The sequence below is a fragment of the Argiope bruennichi genome, chromosome 4 (genome assembly GCF_947563725.1).
Source record: "Argiope bruennichi chromosome 4, qqArgBrue1.1, whole genome shotgun sequence".
Taxonomy (NCBI): Eukaryota; Metazoa; Arthropoda; class Arachnida; order Araneae; family Araneidae; genus Argiope; species Argiope bruennichi.
Window position 1 is genome coordinate 124,882,681 of NC_079154.1, and position 12,540 is coordinate 124,895,220.

Sequence of the window (12,540 nt, forward strand, 5' to 3'; positions counted from 1 at the left end):
CACACCGGCTGCAGACGATCCAACCTTTCAATGGCACCGCAGCATGTCAAAGCAGAGTTGTATTAATATCTTCAACAAGTCAAGATCTGACATTTTTATCAGCCCCAATCTTGATTGCGTGGAAATGAAGACAAACCTTTCTTAGTCTTATTGCTGCAAAGGATGAAAAACACCTGTTGAACTGGATGACCTATGTAAGCACATGCAGAACATTGAGTTTACGCGTCATTAAGATACAGAAGCAGTCTATCCTTTCTTTTGGTAAAAGTTTACTTAAACGATGAGCTCTTTGTTTATAAAATGACTAGCTGTTGAATGTTTTCAACTGCTTAAAATGATCTCATAGAGAAGCGAAGCAGTTATTTTTATCTTCATTCATTAATTTTTTTATACTATTTAATTTAGTACTTGAGAAGCATATCGACATCCTTATGAAATTTTGTATTCTCTGAAAGATGACGAGTGTTCTTTCTTACAGACTAAATATCTTCAGCAAAAATATTCTATTGGAGGATTTCACGCAAACCGAAAATTAATCAAGGTAGAAACAATTTGTCATTATTTGCAAAATTTGTGAAGAAATCGTTTCATATTATAAACTTTTCATTTGTTCTCTTACGAACAAAAGAAACACTCAGAAGTTATTTTGAGCTCTAACAATGATATTTAAAAATTAAATATTTTAGAATTGATTGAACAAAGCTGCTACTTCCACAAATAAAAATTTGAGAAAATTGAAACTATTCAGCTGATGACAAGAAAGAAAAATGAACTGAAGTTAGTCGATAATTTTACTATTCATCAAAAGTAAAATATTCCATTGACATTCTTTGCCTGCAATAAAAGAAATAACTGTTTGAAAAAAGGGAAATGAGCGTGGTCGCGAGACAGTCGTTCCTCCGCACCGGTCACCATTGAAGGGGAGGTGAAGCTGCGTTGCACGGGGGGCGTGGGCGCCAAAGAGCGGGAGAGCAGCGTGGCTCGCGACGGAGATTGTCCCCACCAACTGCCCTGCCGCTACGGGGCCACCACGGCGGACGTCTATCGGCTGTGGATGCAAGGAAAGACCGAATTCTACGGAAGCACTTCGCCTGTAGCCAATCTGCCAATGCTGTTCACAGGTAAACAAACCTCAGTTGCTCAAACCACTGCCCCATACGTGACTTATGTTCCAGCTAAAATTATTTAACTTCTCTATAACAGAGTTAATTTGAGAATTTAGTTTTCTGAATGTAATAATGAATTTGTTTCAATAATGGGGGGGGGGAGATATTCTCCCAATTATGTTTTGCTTTTATGATTATTTGCCCCCCCCTTTTTTTTCTTTACGTCTGTAAAATATGTTAAGTTTATTCTAAAATAAGCTAATATGAGATTTTATTGAAACATTGTTATATATATTTGTATTTTCATTGATTCAAAAACGATACTAAGTCCCAAAAGAAGAATTAAGATTATGCTTTAGAAGTCATAATAAGGAATATATATATAAAGCAATGTAAAAATTTTATAAAAAGTCATAAAAAGTACTTTAAAATTTTATTTGTCCTGTAATATATAATAAATATCCATTGCCGGAAAACAATTTCTTAATATTAACACATTATTATCAAAAATCTGTATGATCCATTGATGAAAATTAAAAGTTCTTACTCTTATATATCAAGTATGTCTTCCATTTCGTCAAATTACTAAATTATATTATTATTATTTTAAAAACTTTTTCTGAATAAATGGAAATTTATAAAAGAAAAGTGATTTATTGTTTATTTGGAAATGGTTATTTTTATGCTGCTTTTATTTTGTCTATGATATGTGATACGTTAAAACATAGAAATAGAGATTTCTTGTGAATCTCGTACAACTTTCCTGTCAACTTTGACTTTTGCTTAACTTTTGTGCTAAATAAATTAAGAGCTTCAAATGATTTTTAATCAGCTAAATAATTTAATATTCTAATGTATTCTTAAAATCAAATTTGTTTCCTTATTATTATTTATTACAATTTTCAATAATGATCAAAACACTATTATAAAAACGATAAAATTACATAAGCTCTTTTTACTTCTGTAGCATTTTTTTTTGTCGTTATTAATGTTGGTGTTCATTTTTTATTGGGACTTTTTCTTTTATGAATGAATTTGTTAAATTTGTTTTATCTTTTCTAATGTTGATAACATTAATTTAAATTTCATAGAAAATGGAAGGAAAAAAAGTATCCTTAATTTACATTTTGTTTTTGCTAGAATAATTTTTGAATTGAAGCTAGAATTATTTTTGCTTTGGGATAAAATTTTATGAATATTATGAGTATGATCAAGAAGTTATCAAAATCTATTAAAATTCTGTTTATCACCCACCCTCAAAGAAAAGAATTCCTCTTTTCAGTCCTTGCTTGTTAAAAATATTGATATCAAATTTCTGAAGTAGCTAATGATGATATTTGTATCAGTGAAATTATGTATAGAATGCATATCCTGATATATTATATATGTGTTAAATAAAAACATAACTGAAGGCCCATTCATAAACATTACATATAAAATTCATTTTTATGTATCTTAATTATTACCATTAATAAAGTTAAATATTTAAAAACGTTCAAAGAAAGGTTATTTTATTTATACATTTAATGAAATGAAATATTTTGATAAAATAAGATATATAAAGTAAAAATTATAAAATAAAAATAAAGATTAAAATATATTATAATATAAAGATTACAAAATACAAACCAAGATTAAAATATACAACATAATGAATAATATATATATGATGGAAATATTTTGATAAAATGTTCCCTTTTAATTCTTTATACAAATTTCAAAAGTAAGTTTATTTTATAGTGTGAATAGTTTTCTTATTAAAATTAAGACTTCTTCACACCAATTCAAACCAATTTTAATATCAATTTTTTCAATAAATCTTTTAATTATGCTTGTGTAAAATATTTTTCATTTGATTGTTTCTTAAAAAGCAGGATAGAACCTTTGTTTAGAATTTAAAACCATTGAATTAGCGTGAAAATAGCATGGAATTGTATTGACTTGAATTTTCAGATAATATTTATATACAATTCATTCTATTCCTTAAAAAAAATATGTAAAACTTTACGAATTTCTATCTAATATCATAAGAATCCTCATATCATTTTGCAGCTGCAACAATCTAAACAATTAAAAAGATTACAAGAAAAAATAAATAATATCTATTAGTATTAAAGTGATACCTTTAATTATAATGAAGCAATACCTAAAATTATAATGCACGTTAAACATATTTGACATTGTTATTTTATATTTATACAATTTAAATATAAAATTATTTGTATAATAAAACATCTGTTCTAATAATTCACTAGAAAACTTTTTATGCGATTATTATGTTTTTACTGCAATTAGTTTCAGCAGAAAAAAAAAAGATGCATATTATAGATTATTTAGTATTCATTCAAAATTTGTATAAGTATTAACCATAATTATTAACTTTAGGTCTAAGTAATGTTTCCCATTTTGTATATAAAAATTGAAAGTGTCGTTTAATTTTGCAAGAAGTAAATTATTTTTAGATCTAGAAGTATGAATGTATTTTTAAAAAATAATTAAACTTAAATCATTCCAACATCGCAATCAAACAAATGTTAAATATATTATTTTTGAAATGCATAAATCCAGAATTGAGAAAACCTTTAATATGTTTCAAAATAAATACATAATTATCATTTAAATGAATTCTAATTTTTTTTTCAAAATCTTAAATTTATTAAAAATGTTTATAAGAAAAAAATAATTTCGCATTTTTTTTTCCCTATAAAGCAAAATGTTTTTTGATCAATATTTTTTTAAAGCAAAATATTTATAAAAGTAAAAACAGCTTTTGAATAAATGCAGAGTTTGAAAACTGACGGAAAATATATTTGTTTTTGAAATTGGAGTAACAAACACGTAAAAAATAAAGGAAATCAACTATGTAAGGAAATGTAAAATCAATGATGAAAGGTAGTTCATTGATTGAAATTCATTCAAAGTCTTAAGAGAATATAGGATATTTTAAAAAATTAGATAACGCGACGATCAAATATTTTTTCCCACATGCTTTCTTATTCCTAAGTTTGAAAGTTATTTCTTATTCTCATAAGCTGCTTTGCAGATATATCATATCTATATATAAGAAACCATATAGAATCAAACAAATATTTAAATATTTTTAAGAAAAATACAACAACATTTTGGACATAACTAATGCATAAATGTATTAATTGCATATAAAAAAGTTCATTATCAAGTTTTGAAATTTATGGTTAAATTTAAACAAATTAAAAAGAACGATTTAGCAAATTTCTAGAATTACTTAAAAATTTTTTTAAAAAATTATGACACAGATCGAATAGGAAAATATAAAATGAAAGAAAATCCTTGTCTAGAGAGAAAATATTAATAAAGAGTTCCCCATTAATGTACTTTCAGAAGCTCTGTTGCTTTAAATAAATATTTAAAAATCGTTTAAAATACATTTTCTTACAATTGTTTTTATTTTTTTTTATTTAATTTATACGATTCTATTGTCATAAGATCAAAAAATCCTATTTTTTTTCACTTTTTCTATTTTTAACTTTACTTCTGTGATGAAACTTTGTATTACTTTATGTGATGTCATTCTCTTGCTTCGAAGCAATGCAACAGATTTTTGGATTTTCTGTACATCTTTTCATTGTGTTCTAACCGCCTTTGGCGACCAACTGGTTTGCCGGGATTAGCCATTACTGAAATTTTCAATTAAAAATTTTATTAACTTGCTTCCTAAGGAAAGAATTTTTAAATTTTAAATTTAATAAACACGTACTATTAATAAACATTTAAATACGTAAAATACATTATTTTTAAAACGTTGCATTATTCCATTATTTGTGCAATGAATCTTTGCAATATTTTTGTCTTCTCTCCTAAAATATAAGCTATTCTCCGAAAAACCACAAATGTTTCAACTTTAAATAATACAAAAACTTTGTTATTGAATCTGAACATATTTATTTAAAATATAAAAATATAAAACAGAATTATCCATTATTAAAACTGCATGCGTATAACTGCATTAAAAATTCAAATGAATAATCCTCAGATCTCCCCTTTCCTTGATTAATATATATATATATATATATATATATATATATATATATTGCATTCTATTACATTAGAGGAACGAGTCGCTGCGTTTAAAAATGGAGGAACTTTAAAATATTCTATCGTTGTTTACTTGTAAATTTAAGTCTTAATTGTAAGTACAACAAATTTCAAAATATATATATATGAAGATTATACCTCGTGATTTCATATATTTATTATCAACAATGGAAGAATGATCAGCATGAAATATTTGTATGAAAAGTGAAAACAATTTGAGTTTCTTTGCAAGGGATGAAATATATTGTAAAATATGTTTAAAATAAGTTTAAAGATTAATTAAAAATATATTAAAATGATACAGCAACTAAATTGGTATAATTGAAAATATCGTTTTTTTTTTATTTTTAATTTTAAGATGATGCGAAAATTATTTTTTTTACTGTAATATTTTAGGATATATTGCATTAAAATATCAAAATTTCATTTAATTTTTATTTAAAATTTGCTAGAAAAATGTCCAATTTTCTTTCTTTCAAAATATATATGTGCTAAATTTAATTGTTATAGGTCAAACGAGAGAGAGTGCCAATTGCCCTGTATAGTAGAAAGACATGCATACAGAAACAAATACTCGTATTAATCTTTAGTATTGCGTTCATTGGAATGATGTAAAATAGTGCGCTTTATTACATCGAAATTTAATAAAGCTGTGATATTCAAATTTTCATTGTTCAATTAGTGTTTTTTTGTAGCAAATATTAGATATTTTTTTATTTAAAATGTAATTGACTCAAGAATATTGATTAAATATTACTCCTAGGACCGAGGGTTTGTATAGAAAATAAAAATTCTATAGTGTTTAGAACATCGATTGATTCAAACTACATGAAATATAATTTTCTTTTTTATCTCATTTACACCATTTTTCTTAATGGATGTGTTTGCTAATATTAGCAGTTTGAAATAAATTATTGGAATAAGAGTAGATATCCTGTATATATTAAATAATTTTTGTTTTAAATAATTTAGCGTTATAAAATTATAGAACAAATAGTTCTTCACATACCTTCACATCACATAGATATTTTAAAAATCTCAGAATCTTTTTCTTGTATTTGTTTTCCTAGAAAATATCATATTTAATATTTATTTTATTTCATCCAATCATGTACTATTACACTTTCCTAGATGTAATTACAAATAAGAACTTATTTAATTTTTTAGTTTAAGCTTTTGTCAATGTAATGACAACACATTGATAAAAGCTGATTTTTTTCCTGTATATATAACGAGCTCGTGCAAGTCAAATTTTATTTTTATTTTGAACGAAATTATATTGTTGAAAAATATTTGTTAAAAATTGATTAAAAATCGAAAACAAACTTATATAGGAAAATAATAGCTATCAGTAACATGATAATTAGATTTTTTTTTAATTTTAAGATTTTTAAAATTTTGTTTAATTTTTAATTAATTAAAGTCCTAAGTAAAATTTAAAAAAATCTCTCTGAGGTGCGTTTTTTTTTACCCTTTAAAGTATTTATTTTCCAAGTTTGGTAATTCTAGGACAAATGGTCTCACCTGTAGAACACCTACATACACAGACAAACACACATACATCCACTTTCATTATGAATTTAGATGGAAATTCTTCATTATTTTTGAGGTGCAAATTCTTATGAATTATTTGCTATATATATAAACTTTGGAAATGAGAGAAAGGTATAATATAAAAACAGAGTTTCTATTTATTTACATATCATCATTATTAATTGTAATTGACAACCTATTCGATTTAATTCCTTTATCATGGCACATAAAATATTGTATTAGTACTTATTTAGTTCCTTATTTAATTGAATTTCCAAGAAAAGTAAAAAGTATATCACAAACATCTATTCAGCATTACACACATTTAAAGCTTCTGTATCTTATTTTTTTTCTTCCAAAAATTAAAGCCATTCTTTCTGATATAAAAAGTGATCCATCCATTTTCACGATTGCTGATAGAATTGCGATCAACCTTTATCATTATTTTCTTTTTAAAAAAATGAAACGGATGCTGGAAAGTTGCTTCATTGCAATTCTTTACAAATTCTTGGTATTATTATTTACATTTCACACAGTTACTTACTTCAGCAGCAAATGGTATTATAAATATTAGATATTTAGGATAGTTTCGTATTGTTTCAGTCTTTTTGTGTGCGTGTGTGTGTATGTGTATATAAGTCAAAGTAAAGCTATGAATTTACAGTCTAAAAGAATTCATTCTTATATTTTTAGCAAATAATGTCAGAGAGCTTAATGAAACGGGAATCCAAATTCACCCTTATTTTTTTAAGTAAATTTTTTTAAACTTTATTTTATTATCTATTTCAAATTAGAAAATTTTGCGCTGTGTGCATATCAATGTAATTTTAAATTAACAATTATTTTAATTATGGAAGATTTTGATTAATATTCCTGTCATTCAATTAATTGAAAAATTCGTTTTCCTCTCCTTAAATTCTTCTTTCAAGCTGCATTAAAAAATAGATGGAAAATTAGAATTCATGGATTCAAGAAAAAAGAATTTTCCATTTAAATCCATACGCTAGTAATCAATTGATATACATTTTCCTATTTTCTAAGCATATTTATTTCTTTATTAAAGAATTGATATTGAATTTACATGCTTAAGAAAATGTGGTATATGATTATTTGTTTCTTATTCTAATAAAATCGCTAAAATTTACGATGTAATCAGCTAATGCTTGAAAAAAAATTATAATTTTAATCAGCACTGTTTAAAATCATGATAAAAAACACTGGCTATTATTTTTAATAGCCTCTGTTGACATATGGTTAGAGAGAAGTATACTCTCTACCATACTAAGTACGGTAGAAGTATATTTCTACCATACTTCTGTCTACTTAGAGACTCTTTACTCTTCTCTCTACTTAGAGAGAAATATATTACTTATAAATTTGAAAATCTCAAATCCATAAATACATTTAATATAAATATTAATCTGCATATAAAAAAACAAGTCTCAAAATTATACATGTTATTTTAATTCATACAGAATATTCCTTCAGGTGGAGTCAATTTCTTCGTCATCGTTTGACATAATAACAGATAAAAGAAAAACAAAAGCAAAATTAAAATTTTTCAGGCAGATTACAGATACTTTCAACCATTTAAATATGACACCCACATTTATAAAGAAATAAAAATTGAAAATAAATATTTTAATATAAAGTTCATTTAAAATTGGTTTTCCGTCTGATGCGAAATTTTAAGAAACATTTTTTCAACTTTTTAAAACTAATGAATATATCATGGTCGTTTGATTAATAGAAAGTTTTGAGCTGCAACTTATAAAAAAGCTTTAAACTTTCATTTGTTAACTGAAAACGAATTCAAGCGATGAGACATGGAACCAGTAATTCATTTGAAATTCACCCCCCAATGCAAATCTAAAAAGCAAATATTAATTTTCTTTTTCAAAGTTAATACCAAGACTTTCAAATTCAAAAGATATCTATAAAAATAATACAATCTCAATTCTTTCTTGGAATACGAAATAAGAAAAGATTTTAGAGAGCTCCTCAGAAACATTCTCACAACAAGTTGGCTCGTGGAAAGCATCGTACGCATTTCATATCTATGCATATTAGTATCAGAAAGAAGAAAAAATCGATGTTATCGCTCGGAGTTTAATAAAGCGTTCTTCAGTACAGAGGATTCGGTCGTCAGGAAATTCTCAATGCAGAGAAAAAGGGGGAAATTGTGCAATATTTTTTGACAAACCATCGCTTTTGAGCAAATTTCGCGAACTTCCTTCTTATTCTACGCGACACAAAAACAGTTTCGGTTTTTCATTAGGGAACTCGTTCAGAACAGATTTTTTATTTCTTCTTTTCTCTTTCTCTTTTCACTCTTCGTACTGTGTTTTTGATTTTTCCTAAGGATGCACAATTAATGTTTGCTCTGCTTTGTGACAAATCTCATCGTCACTGGAATTTTTGAAACTTGGATATTGAGTTCATTACTGTTTTGATAGTCAAGTTGTAGAGCAGCAATAACAGCGATGGTGGAATGGACGTCATTTTGAAAGAATTTTTCGCAAATGGTAAAATATGAAAGATTATTAAGACGCTTCATTTTTCATTGGAATATTCTTGTGAATTTTTATGGTTCAAAGTCTCTGAAACGATAACTGAACAAAAAATGGACTTATTATGTTTTATTCATGGCTTTGATAGTAAAATTTTTACACTTTGTTAAGCCTTCTAAATAATAATCTATATATTTATATAGATTATTATTTAGTAAGTAATATTCATTTACATTGTAATATGTAAATGAAGTAATCTTATTTTTGAAATAATCTATATTTTTATTCAATACCGTACAATTTGATGTTACTAAAGGAAACTAGAATTCAGTCCTTTTTTTTTGTCATCCATCTATTTTATTCTATTAAAATATTTCCTATTTTAATTTCAATCCGCTATTGATAAATTAAAATAGACAACGAAAAATAATCATAGCTTATTTAGATATACCGTCTTTATTTCTAATAATAATAAAGAATTATGTGTGTATATTCGAGTTCTACATGATATACTTCTGAATTTAGAACGAGAAAATTTTCCGCAAAAGAACTTTATAGGTTGGGAAAGTGAAATTATAAGTTGGGAATTTTTTTTATAAAATCTTAGTTAAATAAAAATAAATGTAATTTTCGTGTTGCAGCATGATAGCTTTGGAAAGTATATTGTAAGAGTTTCAAAGCTTCTAAATCTTCAAAATATTATCTTTTTATATTACCAGTTTTGTTGCCACATAATTTTTTTTCTCTAATTTAATGTTTTTTTAAAAATATTTTAAAAATAAAATTTACAACAGTGCTTTTTATTGTTGTAAAGAAATTTGAATCGCTTTTATTGTTTCTAAAAATACTTTATCTTCGCTTTTGATTGCCGATGCATGAAGATTTGCTTGTTTGTTTACAATGAATAGTCTTCTTTTTAAAGCACTACTTTGATTTTTCTTTAGTCATTAGTTTTGCAATAATAATGATATGGAGGAATAAACTTAAAAATAATGTAATGGTAAAAAATTAATGAAAATAAGTATTTAAATAAAAAATTAATTTGAGTGCTACAGAGCACAATTGCTCTTATCTGTAATATATCTGAATACATAATAGTATATTACCATTTTTTAAGCTTGCCATTTTCTTCATCTTTTCTTTATTGCATCTCGTTGCTGCTTTTTTTTTAAATCAATAAGCGAAAGTTTTCAAAGACATTACAAAAATTATGATATATTCGATATTATACAAAAAATACAAAATGGAAGATTTCACTATTTATCCTTGTATATTTTCGTTGTAAGCTCCTATTTAGCAAGCTGAAATTTTATCTTCTTATGTTTCGGAATAAAGTTTGAATTTTTGTGAGATCACAGGCTGAGGTAGTAGACATAGGTATAGCTTAATGAATGAAATGGTAATAAAAGGTTAATAAAGGTAAATAAAAGGTTCTAATTTAATGTAACTTACATGGCTATCAAAATTTCAAATTTGAAAATACTTCATTGAGAAGGTTAAATTATACTTAAAAGATTTAAATGTAAAAATATGTATAAAAATCTTGTTGAACAAGTTTATCGTCAAAAGTGATTAGTATATAATTCATAAAAAATCAATTTTTAGACAAGAAACCTTTATTCAATGAAAGCAAAATTCTAAAAGGGTACATATTCAGAATTCTCAAATATAAAAAAAAAATTGCTTTTATTGAATAATAGAATTGTGACTAGGTTTGTGCAATTAAATCTTCATAAAGAGCGTATCCTTTCATCGGAAATAAAGGATTCTTCGGTTATTTATATTTAAATAATATCTGTGTTCTTTTTTAAATATAAGTATGTATAGTTATTTAGTGGTATTTTTGCTTTTCTGTTGTTTTGTAAATTTGCTGTTATTAGGTTTTTTAGCAGATTGGAAACATTTTTAAGTAAATTTCCTCCATGAAATGTAATTGAACTTTTATTATTTTAGCCAAATTGTTGGCATGGTTCAAATTTGCATTTGTTCTATGAGAACAAGAATTCACAGCTTATAAACATTCGAGACATTTTTTTTTCCAGAATTCAATATTCACAAAAGCTTTGATGTAGAATTTTCCAAGCTTCTTGTAAATTTTATCTTTTTTTTAAAAAAAATAAATTGACATTTCCTATTTTTTTTTTTTGTAAATTTATATTTTTAATCTAATAATAAATCTAGTGAATCATATAATCAAATACATTTAAGAAACATTCTTCAATTCAGCTTATCTATGAGAGCAGAGACGAAAAAAAAATATGATTTTCAAAACAACAAAAAATTACAAAAAATGAACAAAAAATTAATATGAAAAGAGTGGACAACAATTACAAACCAGGGAAAAGACGAGAAAAATATTGTATTCTGCTATGCAAAGGGAAATATGATTGTTTTATTTCTATATATCAGTAGTCAATTGAGCTTTATTTTCAATTAATTATTAGTTGTTCAACTCGATTATTTAATTAACAACTTGCTTTTGCGTTTTTTAATTAGATTTAAATATTTTATACCTGCCGCCTTTTGCGACCAGCTGATTTACCCAACAGATTATTGATTCCGAAAATATTTCAATTGGGCTACGCCCCTTTTAAATTCTTTCTATCATCGAAAAAAAAATGAAACCAAAAATTAAGTAAATTTAAACTAACTCATTTACAACTGAAACAAAACTTGTTTTTGAAATTTTATAAATATGATCAATATAATCACATTCAGTTTTGAATTTTTGAGTATATGACATAATAATTAATCCTAAGAGTTATTAAAAAATTTTAATTAAAAATGCAATGTAATACAATAAGAAAGCAAAACTTCAGCTACAAGAAACCTTTAATATAATTTTATGCAACAAATTATATTCGATTTCTGATATAAAATCTCTTTTTAGATTGTATGATACGATTAACACAATTGACAGAAGTATTACATATAACTATTCCACATCTGGTCATACTGGCTTACAGTTTCTTTTCAAACTGAAATCATTAAAAGCCGTTAGACTCAAAAATATTATCGCACCCCACAAATAAGATTTCCATCAATAATTTATTGATAAATAGTATGCTACTCACAAACTTATTTGCATTTTTACATGAATTAGAAATTTAATATTGGCAACCATATAAGTGACATCGATACAAAATTGGTATTAGTGTGGGTATTTATAGGTCTTCGGTATAGTTACCAACAATGTGTGTAGCTTGTTTGCAGCGATGTTTCTTAATAACTGAAATAGTATAGATTCTATTGATTGTTTGGATATAGTGGTCTATTAATCTAAGAATCTTTGTTACTGTCAGCAGCGAATTTCACAA

General features: G+C 25.4%; 1 protein-coding gene across 1 annotated transcript in view; it reads left to right on the plus strand.

Moving 5' to 3' along the window:
- Positions 1-12,540, plus strand: part of LOC129966433 (transcriptional regulator ERG homolog) — a 159,992-nt gene that overhangs the window by 80,503 nt on the left and 66,949 nt on the right. The window lies entirely within an intron of this gene.